The 14,605-nt window shown below is 47.7% G+C and overlaps 1 protein-coding gene across 3 annotated transcripts in view; it reads left to right on the top strand.

Moving 5' to 3' along the window:
• The window catches only part of UNK (unk zinc finger), a 1,622,654-nt gene that overhangs the window by 745,983 nt on the left and 862,066 nt on the right, over positions 1-14,605 (top strand). The gene's annotated exons all lie outside the window — the stretch shown is intronic.

The raw sequence follows: 14,605 nt of genomic DNA, 5'->3' as shown, positions 1-14,605 counted from the left end.
TACACAATAATGGAGACCACGCTTGGGTTTCAAACTCTGAACAGTGTATATTGAACATATTGTGGTACGAAAGTGCATTACCCAAACTCCCAAAATACACCCTTACCCCCCTCCCCCCTCAACACACCCAAACAGACCCTTACCCCCCTCCCCCCTCAACACACCCAAACAGACCCTTACCCCCCTCCCCCCTCAACACACCCATGTGAGTCTCATGACGTGATTGTGTCCATCGCCACATGTGGCACACGAATCCTGGTGGCCCTATTTGCCAGTGCCTGCATCGTCATCTGGTGGTTGTGAAGCCGTGCGCCGCAGGTTCCGCATAGACCGGCGCAGGGGACTAGTCTGGCGTGAACTCCCAGACGAGGAGGGGCCTGGTTCTTCCTGGGCCGTGAGTGGGCACCGACGCTCAATAGCGTCTGCTATGCGGTTCATGGCCTGCCGCAGTTGGGCCATTTCACTGCAGATTCGGCTGGTGCATGCCTCCATGCCCTCCCTTGTCTGCTGTGCCAATGTAGCAATGTCCTCCCTCAGGCGGACTGTCTCTGCCACATGTTGACCTACTAGGCCACTCATCTCGTTCTGCCTCTGGTAGATGCTCGAGAGGTCATGTCGCATGGTGGGTGCTGGTGGGATGGCAGATGCACCTGGTCCCATTGCACTTGCATCAGGAGAGGATATCTGGGGGCTCCATATCCCTTCAGGGGTGGGTGAATCTCCATGACTACCTGGACCTGAGGAGTACCTCGGGCTTGCCAGTAAGGGGCTTGTTGGTCTGGGGCTCTGGCTATCGGCATCAATGGCAGGTGTGTCCTCCTCATCTGAAGGTGGGGCCGTGGCTGCTGCTTCACCCGTTGAGCTGGTGGCAGCAGAGTGCATTCCCTCGATGCTGCCCTCACCTGCTGGGAGACACACTTCCGTGGGTGCCACGACGGGAGCAGCCATGGCCTGTGGATGTGTGCAACTGGTGTTCCGGCTGCTTCTGTCCCTGTGGTCATGGACACTCGTCCTGGCTGCCCTTGTGGATGTGGCGGTGTCCCCTGTGGCATCCCTCCTTGCTTTTTTGCTGGATGTGGGAGCAGGTGTGGAAGTGCGTGCCTCCTCAGTGTCAGTGTGTGATCCTGCAAGGGTGAGAAATGTTGACAACCATCAGTAATGGGTCGACCTGCCTTGAGCAAAATGAATATGTCATGCCGTTCTATGCATTCCGGGCTCTTCAGTGTGGATGCAGGTAATGGGGATGTTGGGTGGGTCATGCATGAATGGGTCTCTGTTGTTTGGGCATGTGGTGATGCATGCATGTCTGTTTGTGGCTGGAGCCACGGCATTGATATGGACACATGATTGGGGGGAACATCACACTTCACTGTGCATTGTTTGATGCATACACTCACCTCCATCGGACGAAACAGCCACGCCATGCTCCATTTGTCCAACTCCCTCAATGCATTCCACCCCGATGGTTGATGCGCATGTCTCCTCCCACTCGGTGAGCTTGATTGGCGATTCACTGCCTCCTCCTGTGCCCGTAGCCAGGTTGCGGTTCACGGATAGAATGTTCCGCACACGGAGCCGGAGGTCATCCCACCTCTTTCGGCAGTCTTTGACTGTGCGGGTTGTGGTGCCTACCGCGCTGACCTTGTGGGCTACCTCTTCCCAGATGGCCTTCTTCTTCACAATGGTCTCCCGACGCATGTCGTTGTTGAAGACGACATGAGCATTGTCTGCTAGTGTCTGCGTTAGCATCAGGAGCTCCTCCTTGCAAAACTTCTCCTTGCGTTGCCGCTCAGACGATTTTTTAATGGCCTTGGGCATCTTCACAGTGTCCTTGGTGTATTTCCCAACGTGGTTCCTGGTAAGGTGTCCTGGATAAGGGGGATGGCAATGGATTGTGATTTTAAAGATGGCCGCCGTGCTCTTTCCCGTTCCGGTGCGATGATGCTATTTCCGTTTCCGCAATATAGCGGTGACCGCTATTAGCGGTGACCGCTAATAGCGGTCACCGCTATTTGCGGAAACCGCTATTTGCATGTGGCGGCAGGGCGGAAATGCTAACAGCGCTTTCGAGGATGCCGTTAAGGGACTTTTTGGGGACTTTTGCGGCATGGCGGTAGGCTCATTACCGGCATGGCGGTAGGCTCGTGCCCGCGATCTCGTAATGGCATGCAATTTGCGGCCTCTTGCGAGGGCGGACACGCTATTTACGCCATGCCGGTAATTGCCGGTTTTTACCGCATACCGTGTAATGAGGCCCTTTGTTTATTTGCAAGGAGACTGTAGAGTTCATTTTAAAATGAATGTTGTTACGCTCACCTGCTCCCACAGGGACGTCGATCTAAACTGGACAGCTGCGCTCTCCACCAATGTGACGCGTAGTGCCGAGATGACGGACTGGACTGGCCCACCTAGCTTTGTTTGCTTGGCCCGTAGGAATATTCTTCTGCAAATGGAGAAGGGAATTAACCACCCGTGGAGTTGAGCGTTAACCCCCCCACTCCCACTGTTCTCCCCACTGATCATCTTTGATGTCCCCTCTTATAGTCTCACCTGATGGTTTGGAAAGATGAGCTCTCCATCCTGCATTGAGCGCAGGGGCGCGTAGATAACCAGTTGCTTCACTGGCTCGAAGGAATTCGTGAGTTCCAGAACAATATTGACTCTGAGATTCCCGGCAAGACGCCGTAAGTATGTAGTTCATAAGGGTTCAAATGTCTGACTTTCACTCTGTCCGATTCCTTGCAGGTTGCAGCTTGACCCTAGCGAAGAGTTCCTTGTGGCAACCGGTAATATTCAGGTAAGGATTTGTATTATCCAACACAGTTCGATAAAAGAACGTCAATATGTAACCTGTTGCCTTCTCCTTTATTCAGGCGCTGAGAGAAAGTATGAAGTCTCGGGGAATAATGCCTCCGGCGGTAAAATCAGGTAAGTCTATTGTGGTGAGGAGGTTTCCCCTTGTTTGTCCCTTTGTTTCACCTTGCTGTCCTTTTGTTTCCCGTTAGGGGCCGGGGTTCGGCGAGGATGCAGTGGAAGCTGCGCCAACCCGTGAAGAGGAATAGTACCCCCGGTGGTAAAATCAGGTAAGTCTATGGGGGGTAACTAATATTGCCTCTGTGTATTCCCTTGGCTCACCTTGCTGTTCTTGTCTTCCCGGAGTGCGGCGGGAACATGCAGAAGGATGCGGTGGAATGTGAAGATGCTGCGAAGGCTGGTGAGTTCAGCGCGGCGCTGCAGTAGGCGAGGCGACGCACATAAAATAACTTCTTTCTTCCAGCTCGAAGGCACGATGGATCGGGAATTCAGGTAAGGATCAAAGGTATTGCTCTTGTTCTAACCTTTTCTCCTTCTTTCTCCCTTTTTCTAGGAGCTCCAGACTCAAGGCGGGCGTGGCAGAAGACTGGATGCAGACTTGCAGGCACGGTGAGCGTTACGCTGCTGGATGCAGAGTAACGAAAAGCGTCTGCTGCTCTTCGGGCGTGGTTTAAATAGCCTCCAAAGTAGTCCCAGGTAAGTATTCCTCCCCAGCCCCACCCGAGTAAAAAAATAGTCCCTAGGGAAAGTAGTCCCTCCCAAGCCTCTTTTGGCCTGGATCTCTTGCAGCATGGTCTGCATCAGGTATGTTTGCAGCATGGTCTGCATCAGGTAAGTTTTAATCTATGAGCCTGGCGCCTAAGGCGCCAGGACTGACTCTCCATATGAGCCTGGCGCCATAGACGCCAGGACTGCAGCCAAATAGCCCCTAGCAGGGATTATTGGGCTTGCTTGGAATAACTTGATGCCTGCTTCCGGGGTTGCTGGACTTGTTCTGGGTCCCCGGGGGTAGTTCCCCCCCCCCGCACCCCCCCCCCCAAGGCCCCTCCTAAAGTCGTTCTTCCCTGTGGTTTTGGTTTGTCTGGGAAATTTCGGTGGAATTTTTTCACCAATCGAAGTGCATGAATGTGGTTACTAGGTTTCCATGACCTTTCCTGTGGTCCGTAACCTTTCCAGTCAATTAAATAAAAACGTTTTGACCTTATCAGCTTGGAGTCCAGGATGTTTTTAACTTCAAATTCGGGTTCCCCGTCTACAAGGACGGGGTCTAGTGGCTTGGTTAATCTTGTCCCTGGTTGCACTGGCTTCAAAAGTGACACATGAAAGACGGGGTGCATTCGCATATTAGCAGGTAAGTCCAACTTGACAGCCACCGGGTTGATAATGGCATTAATAGAGTAAGGTCACAAATATCTGGTGTTAAAGGTCCGTGTTCCCTTTAGAGGTATATGTTTTGTGGCTAACCATACTTGGTCCCCTATCTGGTACTGTGGAGTATCACTTCTATGCCGATCAGCATCTTTATTGTATTTTTCTTTCGCCTTTTTTAAATGTGCAGTTGCTTCTTTAAAGGCTTGTGTAATCGTAGCGTGCAGATGGTCCACTGCGGGCATTTCTAAGTGTTGGGGTGAGTTAAGGTCTGAGGTTCGAGGATGGCGCCCCTATAAGGTATAAAAGGGGCATTGTCCAGTTCCAGAATGTACTGAATTATTGTATGCATATTCGGCGATCCAAAGAATGTCTTTCCAATTACTCTCAGTCTGATGTAACATACAACGCAGTTATTGTTCGAGAGTCTGGTTGGGCCTCTGCGTTTGACCATCGGTTTGGGGGTGGTGACTGGTCGATAACCTCACATCGATTTGCGCCAATTGACATTTTTTCTAAAAATGTGAAATGAATTGACTGCCCCGGTCAGGGACCAATACGGACGAAATCCGTGTATGCGAACAATGTTTTCGAGGAACTCCTTGGCCAGGATTGAAGCTGAAGGTAATCATTTTAAAGGAATAAAGTGGGCCATCTTGGAAAAAAGATGCACAATAACTAGAATGGTGTTAAATCCATTTTATGGGGGTAGATCAGTAATAAAGTCTAACGATAAGGTGTGCCATGGTGCAGGCGGAATGTCTAAAGGTTGTAAGACTCCAGCTGGTTTTTTGTTTTGACTTTTGTTTTGGGCGCAAATGCCACAAGACATCACAAATGATTTAATATCCTTTCGCCAGGTGGGCCACCAGAATTGTCTCTTAATTTTAGCTTCAGTTTTTTTAATACCTGGGTGCCCCTCCATTAGGGTATCATGATAACGCAAAATGACTAGCTCTTGTAGTTCCTTGTGTGGCAGAAATAGCCGCCCTTGGTAATAAGGCAGGTCATTGGTGACAGAGTAGTCTGGGCCTTTCTTTACCCAGTCCTGCAGGGCTGTAGGATCAAAGAGTTGCTGGATCTTTACCTGAATGTCCTCTAGTGTCTGTAGAGTAGTCATGCCACAAATCCTTTGCTCGGAGTATATGTACTGGTTCTGGGTTCACTTCTGCCTCTCCCATCCCTATTCGGGATAAGGCGTCTGCTTTACCATTCTTACAACCTGGTCGATAGGTTATTATGAAATCGAACTCTGCAAAGAACAATGCCCATCGGAGTTGACGTGACGATTGGGCCTTGGCTGTCTTTAAATACTGTACGTTCCGGTGATCGGTGATGATAGTAATGGTATGCCTGGCACCGAGAAGATAGTGCCGCCAAGCCTTGAAGGCGGATTTAATGGCTAATAACTCCTTGTCGGTAACCGCATAGTTTAACTCGGGTGCCGAGAACTTTCTGGACCAAAATGCTACTGGGTGAAGCTGGCCAGTTTCAGGGTCCTTTTGAGACAGGACAGCTCCCATGGCTAGACTGGATGCATCAGTTTCCACTATGTATGGAAGTTCAGGGCGCGGGTGCTTTAATACAGGTACAGACGTGAATTTTGCTTTCAGCTTTTGCAAGGCCTTTTCAGCTTCTTCAGTCCACATAAAGTGTTTATTTTTTCACAAGAGTGCTGTGATGGGATGTACAACATGTGAAAAATCCGGGATGAATCTGCGGTAGAAATTGGCAAAGTCGAGCATGCTTTGTACTCCTTTCACTGAACTTGGTGATGGCCACTTACGGATTGCATCCACCTTTCGTGAGTCCATTCGGACTCCTTTTGTGGTCAGGATAAACCCAAGGAATTCAACTTCTGTGGCATGAAAAACGCATTTTTCCAGTTTTGCATATAGTTTGTGCAGGCGCACTTTCTCAAGGACTGCTCGGACGTGCTTCACATGGTCAGATTCTGAAGAGGAGTATACTAGAATATCATCAATATATACGACAACACAAACGTCAATGAGTTTACGAAGGACATCGTTCATGAAGTATTGGAAGGCCGCTGGTGCATTGCACAACCCGAAAGGCATCACCTGGTATTCGAATAACCCATACTTGGTGCGAAAAGCAGTCTTCCATTCGTCACCCTCTTTTACACGTACCAGATGGTATGCCCCCCTGAGATCTAACTTGGTGTATATGCTCGCTTCTTCACTTGGTCTAGTAGTTCAGGGATCAGAGGCAATGGGTATCGGTTCTTAACAGTTATCTGGTTCAATGCGCGGTAGTCTATGCACGTTCTGAGGTCACCTTCCTTTTTGGGCACGAAGAACAAAGCTAAAGATGCAGGGGACTTGGATGGGCGAATGAAGCCATTAGCAAGGTACTGGTCTAAGTATTGTCGTAGGTGAAGGTTCTCAGGTTCCGTAAGGGCGTAGATCCTGCTACAAGGGGGTTGTGCACCGGGTATGAGACCGATTTGACAATCATATGATCTGTGAGGTGGTAAGGTGTTTGCCTGTTCTTTTTGGAAGACGTCCTGGGATTCTTGGTATTCTGGAGGTAGTTGCACGACTGCTGTGGTTACTGTGGCCAGGCCTGCGTTCAGATTTTTCTTTGGGTAAAAGGTTTGTGCACAATCCGGGAAGGTTATTCTCTTCTCTCGCCAATCAATACAAGGATTGTGTTTCCAACCAAGGTATCCCCAGTATTATTTGGAACTGTGGGGCTTTGATTAGATCAAACGCAATAGTCTCTCGATGCCCATCCTGACCCAATAGTGTCATCTCTGCGGTGGAATGAGTTACAGACCCAGAGGAAATTTCAGTTCCATCGACTGTGGTGATGACATTTGAGGTGGTTTTTCGGCAGAGAGGTAGATTCATCCTGGAAGCCAATTCGTAATCCACATAGTTTCCTATGGCCCCGCTATCAATGTATGCCCTTACTGTGTGCATACCGGATGGCTGCCTTGATCTACGAGGACCATTGGTATGATGAAATGCGAGGTCTGAGTATCCTTCTTCAAGCTCGGCAAGCGGACCTCTACGCTTGTCGGGCGTGGTCGTTTCCCGAGTCTGACTCCATATGGCTTTTATCAGCAGCTCCTACCACCTTCTTGGGTGGTTTTACAGGGCAATCCCGTAGAAAATGCCCTAAAGTTCCACAATATAGACACAATTGCATTTGCCGTCTCCTTTCTCTTTCCTTCTGGGTTAAGGGTCCTTTAACCCCTCCGATTTGCATGGGTTCTGAAGCATCTGCTCCTTTGGGGTTAGCGTGGGTTTTGATCAACACCCGATTCTCAAACTTGGCTTGATCAGCCTTTCTGTTCTGAAGTCTGTGATCTAACTGGACCACTAAGTCTATATATTCAGCGCAGTCTTGAGGTGGGTTCACGACTTGAGCCAAGACATCCTTGAGTTCTCCTCGAAGCCCTCGATGAAATAACGTGATTCGTTTTACCTCAGGCCATCCAGTTTCCACTATCAACCTATTAAAGGTTGCGATGTAGGAAAGAAGGTCCTGGTTACCCTGTCGTAGGGAAAAAGGTTTGTTATCCAGGGTCTGTCCTTGGGAGTGCCGGGCAAATAGTCTTTCCATGCTCATTTGAAAGCCCTGAAAATCCCGAAGAATTGGGTCATCCTGAGTAATTAGTGGAATTGACCAATGAGCTGCACTGCCTCTGAGATATGACAATACAAAGGCTACCTTGGCTTGATCGTTTGGGAAGGCTCCAGGTCTGCATAAAAAGTGCAAGCAGCATTGGTTCATAAACACGGCGAACCTTTTGGGATCTCCGGCAAAGCGTTCAGGCGGAGCTAATGGAATATTTCCTGGTAGGTTTATTTGCACAGGGTTACTCGATGACACAGGAGCTGGATTCACCCCGGGACCTGGTAGGGGTGCTTGTACAGCCTGGCTTTGCAGTAGTTGCCTAGCAAGGTCATCAGTTCGCTCCTTTGACAAAATCAGTTCTCTCCTAAGAGCATTGGTTTCTTGACGGGCTGAATGCACTTCAGCCCTCAGTTCCCCTAGTAATTGGGCCAATTGGTCAGTTTCTGAGGTATCCATAATGCCCGGGTGGGAATTTGTGGGTAGGCTTTGCGTTCTGTTACGCTCACCTGGCTCCCACAAAGGCGTATATCTGAACTGGACAGCTGCGGTCTCCACCAATGTGACGCGTAGTGCCGAGATGACGGACTGGACTGGCCCACCTAGCTTTGTTTGCTTGGCCCATAGGAATATTGCTCTGCAAATAGAGAAAGGAAATTAACCACCCGTGGAGTTGAGCGTAAACCCCCCAGTTGATTCACTGGCTCGAAGGAATTGGTGAGTTCAAGAACAATATTGACTCTGAGATTCCCGGCAAGGCACCGTAAGTATGTAGTTCGTAAGAGTTCAAATGTCTGACTTTCACCCTGTCCGATTCCTTGCAGGTTGCAGCTTGACCCTAGCGAAGAGTTCCTCGTGGCAGCTGGTAATATTCAGGTAAGGATTTGTATTATCCAACACAGTTCGATAAAATAATGTCAATATGTAACCTGTTGCTTTCTCCTTTATTCAGGCGCTGAGAGAAAGTATGAAGTCCCGGGGAATAATGCCTCAGGCGGTAAAATCAGGTAAGTCTATTGTGGTGAGGAGGTTTCCCCTTGTTTGTCCCTTTGCTTCACCTTGCTGTCCTTTTGTTTCCCCTTAGGGGCCGGGGTTCGGCGAGGATGCAGTGGAAGCTGCGCCGACCCGTGAAGAGGAATAGTATCCCCGGTGGTAAAATCAGGTAAGTCTATGGGGGTAACTAATATTGCATCTGTGTATTTCCTTAGCTCACCTTGCTGTTCTTGTCTTCCCCTTAGGTGCCGGAGTGCAGCGGGAACATGCAGAAGGATGCGGTGGAATGTGAAGATGCTGCGACGCGCATAAAATAACTTCTTTCTTCCAGCTCGAAGGCGCGATGGATCGGGAATTCAGGTAAGGATCAAAGGTATTGCTCTTGTTCTAACCTTTTCTCCTTCTTTCTCCCTTTTTCTAGGAGCTCCAGACTCGAGGCGGGCGTGGCAGAAGACTGGATGCAGACTTGCAGGCACGGTGAGCATTACGCTGCAGGATGCAGAATAACGCGAAGCATGTGCTGCTCTTCGGGCGTGGTTTAAAAAGCCACTAAAGTAGTCCCAGGTAAGTATTCCTCCCCAGCCCCACCCGGGTAAAAAAATAGTCCCTAGGTAAAGTAGTCCCTTCCAAGCCTCTTTTGGCTTGGAGCTCTTGCAGCATGGTCTGCATCAGGTAAGTTTTAGTCTATGAGCCTGGCGCCATAGGCGCCAGGACTGCACCCAAATAGCCCCTAGCAGGGGTTGTTGGGCTTGCTTCGAATAACTTGATGCCTGCTTCCGGGGTTGCTGGACTTGGTCTGGGTCCCCAGGGGCAGGCATCATGACAAATGTCTACTAAATGTGAATAACCTTCTTCATATTTAAACAGTGTGTCCTAATGTCTTTATATTATGTTTGTTTGTACAAAATGTAATTGCTCTTTTTATATCCTATGCTATTATGAATAAAACTGTGCAGTGACCCCTTTTTCTAATGTACGTTTACTTTGAATAAGGGCAACCTAATTTACCTAAACAGAGAAGAATCTGGATTTCTACTGTGTTGGACAGGAGAGTTAAATATTGGCCCCAATCACCATATTTGTCTTTCTGTCATAAGAGGGGGTTGGGGGTGTTAGACCTTCTTTACAGTCTTTAATGTGTTATTAAATCTTTCTACCAGGCTATCTGTCTGTGGATGATAGACTGATGTTCGAAATGTGGCAATTTGCACCCGTTGTTTAACCTCCCCCATGAGTTTGCTCATAAATCTTCAGTCAATATTTCCTTTGGAAAGCCTACCCGTGAAAAGAAAGGGAGCAGGTGTTTCAAAATGTGTGTGGTGTTTGCCCTCAGGGGAAAGGCTTCGGGGCACTGTGTTGTGTAATCCACAATTACCAGAATGTATTTATTTCCCAGTTTTGAAGTTTCTAGGGGCCCCACAATGTCCATATCAATTCTTTGAGAACAGGATTTCTATGATTGGTAATGGATTTAACGGTACGGGCTGTGACATGTGAGCGCTAGTCTTTTGGCAGATCTCACAAGCCTGAATTAAGTTTTTAATATAACCATTTATTCCGGGCCACTAGAACCTAATGATTTGTCCCTGAGTCTTGGTCTTCCCCAAATGGCCTCCCGTAAAATGTGAATGGGCTATTTCTGGGGACCACCTGCTTATGACTTTAAGAGACAACCAACTGTATTTTTACCAAGCCCTCTGAAGTGGTGTCTCCTCTACACAGAAGTCTATGTTTCAAAAATAACAAAGGCCCCCTTTCTCATGACCCTCTGTCTCAGATAGAACTTGTTAAAATGCTTCAGCCAATAAGGGGTTGGTGGTTCCTTTGGGCAAAGGTTAGGTCTGTAAGAGTTTCGGTTTATTCTTCTCTAACTTTTTTCTGGCCTCCATGTTTGGGAGGGGCATCAGGTGTTTCATCTGCCTCTCCGAAACCTTGAGTACCTCAATCTGTTCTTTCCTAGCCTCCTCCTTAACCTTAAGAAACCTTGCCCTCGTAAGCACCCCTTGAGCAATTTTATCCCCTTGCTGGATTTGAAAGGGATCCTTCCAGTGATTCTGTAACAACACTTTAACATCCCCTCTAAAGTCTGGGTCTATAACCCTGGCTAGCACATTAATTCCAAACCGCCATGCTAACCCGGATTTGGGTGCTAGTCTAATATATGTATCAGGGGGTGGAATTAGAATAAAATCAGTGGGTATCAATCGTCTTTCACCTGGGGAAATACTCTCATCCCTACTGCTACAAATGTGAAACCCAATAGAGCCCTTCGTGGCTACTGATGGGCTCTGATGCTGTGGCATTTCACTTTTCAAATCTTAGGGTTTTCCAACTTGTATCGGGTGAGCCGCGTCCCACTGAATGCATCATCAACCAAGACAAACAACATATTCAAATTTCAAACAAAATGTTTATTAACTTAAATGTCAGGATGGTGTAGGGCCTAATTTGCCCTAGGTTAAGGTGAGAGTTGCCTACCTAAAGCAACTAAGGATAGTCCGAGTCAGTAAATTCAACTTAAGTCTGTCTCTGTCCAAAAGCTATACATGTATTCACAACTAAAGCTAAACAATGTGCAGGGATGTCAGCAACAAACACAATAGTGTTCCAAATAATGTTCTGAGCTTCTTCTAGCTCTATGGTTACTTTACAGCCCCCCTTCCCCAAGTTCAAAACAGTTCCAAAAAGCCTTGGGTTGCCTTTCCCAAGTAGACAAAACAGTTCCCAGTGTCTCAGGTTTCCCTTCCCCAAGAAGTCGGCTCTTCCAGCTTGCAAATGTACAAACAAGACTCTCAAGACCTACTAGGTTACTAGAGTGGTACCTGGAGTAATACAAGGAAGTGATTGGCAACAACTTGTAAAGGTAGGGAGATACCATGCCTCGCCTAAAGGCATCCTCTTCACAATCCCCAAGGACCCTCCACCCATGTGATCCTTCCTCGCATCTCCACACCCAGAGTCAGGTTCCAATAGCGATGGCCTTTCCCTAGCCACCTGAGAAGAATATCCAATTGGAGTAGGTGTAAGGAAGCCTTCAGGTTTCTCACAGTCGGAAGCCCATTGTCTCCCAAACAACGCAGGGCATGTGGTCACACACAGTCTCCCAGAAACACATCAATATGCTGCAATTACGAAGGGTTACAAGCATTCTAACATCACTTAATTTGGAAGAATGTGCTGATTATAACAAACAGCACAACAGCTGTGTTGTACATCAACAAACGGGGCGGGATCCACTCCCTAACACTATCAACATTGGCACAGAGAATATGGAAATGGAGCCTCCAATCGCAATATGTTCCAGGGGAACACAACTGTCTAACAGACATAATAAGCAGAAACTAAAAATAAAACTCTGATCACAAGTGGGAATTACATTCGGACATTGTAGGCAACATTTTTACAAGCTAGGGGCAACCAGAAATAGATCATTTTGACACAAAAGAAAACGCAAAACGCCTAAGCTGTGCTTCCAGGTTCCCGTGGAGGGAATCCAAGGGGAACGCACTGTGGATCCGTTTGCCAGGGATATGTGCATATGCTTTTCCTCCTACCCCACTCTTGAAACAGAGTAATCCACAAGATGCACGAGGAACACTTAACAACGATCCTAATTTCGCCAAAGTAGGTAAGTCAGTCATAGTATTCCCACCACCTCAAGTTGTCCATTTTCCCACCAATGAAGATAACATGCCTGTACAATATGTCACAAAATCAGGGATTAATCTTACATCTCAATCATTGAGGCAAACCAACGCACCTGCTCTAGTGTCCCAAATGATCCATTTGGTCATCTGTCATTCAAAACAAAAGAGGGAAGAGAGCAATGGCGTCTTCATCTCGGCACAGACCGAGAGCTCGGCAGGCTACGTGCAGAGGGGCAGAGCAGAGAAGTAGACACTGTTTGGAAGAGAAGCGCACCCATGTGAGACCCGCGAAGCAGGAAGTATACTGGAGAAGAGTTACACTCACTGGTGACTGAGGGTGCTGGGGTGCAGAGAAACCAACAGCGAACTGCTAAGAGATGAACGGAAGACCGGGGAAGGTCCTGGTGAGCCAGACAAGTCGCAGAATATCCTGGGAGACCAACGAACAACCGGAGGGTGACAGCCAAGGCCCTGCAGCTACTAGGGTGTCTTAAGGCCAAGGTTGGGGAGACCCAGAGGGTGCATGATGCCCTAAGAAAAGTATTGAATGCTGCTTCACCGAGACAGAGCAGCAAGATTAGAAGGGGATCTGGAACCCATACTGGGGAACTGCATTCCAAACAGCAGTAATGGGTTGTATGAACTTTGTATGTAGGAGTGGTAAGCAAAGACATTGGCAGGATAATAAACCAAGGCTGTGGGCCGAAGCGATGTCTGCTAAAGAGAACTGTGAGAGCAAAAACATTGAGTACTCTACTTGGCAGGAGAGTGAACCTAGGGGGTACTGAGAACAGGGTCTTGGACCCACGGCAATTGGGAGGAAAATCTGAATCCAGACTGTTCTTCGTCACAGTACCTGGAAGCCGGGTCTGCTCACAAGGGTCTGGGACCCTCCGTACAGCTTGGGAAAGACATCCAGGTTGCACTTCTTCGTTGCAGTACCTTGAAGCTGGGTGTCCGATCTTAGACACAGCTTGGAAGAGAGTATCCAGGAGACTCCTATTCGTCACTGCACCAAGAACCAGGTCGTCTCAACAGGGTCAGGGACACGTTTCTTTTCAACCAATAGAAGAGAGACATTTTTAAGAACCCTGAAGAGACTAAAGGTGGAGGGAAACAACCCTTTTGAACTTTGAGGTATTTATTTTTCATTTGAACTTTGATCGAGAACTACAGAGCAGGGCTGCGGGTGACAAGCCCAGAGACATTTTCCCTGTTCACCTTATATTAAGTTTAGTTTGTGAGGGACCGGTTGGGATTTGCATTGAACTTTTCTTTTGCCATTCTGACACACAGTTAAGTTAGCTACTTTTGTTGAGGCAGGGAAATCCCTCTTAGATATAGTGCTAGTTAGGATTTCCTCAAAAACTCCAGTCTGTTACTAATAAAAGTATTTGCCAATCAACATACCACTCTTCTGTCTGAGTCTTACTCCTACACCCTCACACATTGTACTACCTCAATAAAACTAAACCACTCATAATAACAGAACAATTCGTTGTTCTTAGCAGCCGGTAGAGAAGTGGACTCTGTCTCAAAGGCTTCTATCTCAAGATGGATTGTACGATGTATCCAGCACTGTTGCACACTGTCAATCAAAACTGCTTTTTACACCTAAAATGTGGTGCATGTGCTATGTTAGCATTTATTCCTAATGTGCCACTAGCAGCAATATGTACGGCTGCCACATGCAGTTCAGTATACACAATTGTGTTGACATACAAGCCCAGAAATGCCTCCCAGATGGGACAAGCAGTGCTAAAACATGTATTTGTCTTGGTTAATTCTATCAACCCACCAACTTCTTCTGATATTGCTTGCTAGTCTATGCAAAGAATGTGATTCTAAGCAGATCCACAAGCTTCAGAAAACAAATATTACATACCTGGAATCGTCTTTCTGATGCTTGTATCCGCTTCATTCACATGCGTCAACCCATCCTCCTCTCTTTGGATGTAGATGCACAATAGGCAACATGTTTAGTATGTGAGGTTTTTCAAACAATTCTTCAGTCACACTTCACAATACACTCGACGCAACCTCGGGTCAGAAAAATAATCGGAGGACCTTGACGCGTGAGAGTTTCATGCGGTACATTACATGCCACAGTAGGGATAGTATTACAGGAATGCCCAGTCGACATCCCTTTTCCAAATCGAAAATAAATAATTTAACACTCT

Source organism: Ambystoma mexicanum, chromosome 3q (genome assembly GCF_040938575.1).
Source record: "Ambystoma mexicanum isolate Mex_15411 chromosome 3q, UKY_AmexF1_1, whole genome shotgun sequence".
Taxonomy (NCBI): domain Eukaryota; kingdom Metazoa; phylum Chordata; class Amphibia; order Caudata; family Ambystomatidae; genus Ambystoma; species Ambystoma mexicanum.
The sequence above is the reverse complement of the archived record's forward strand: the minus strand, read 5'-3'. Positions and strand labels throughout refer to the sequence as shown.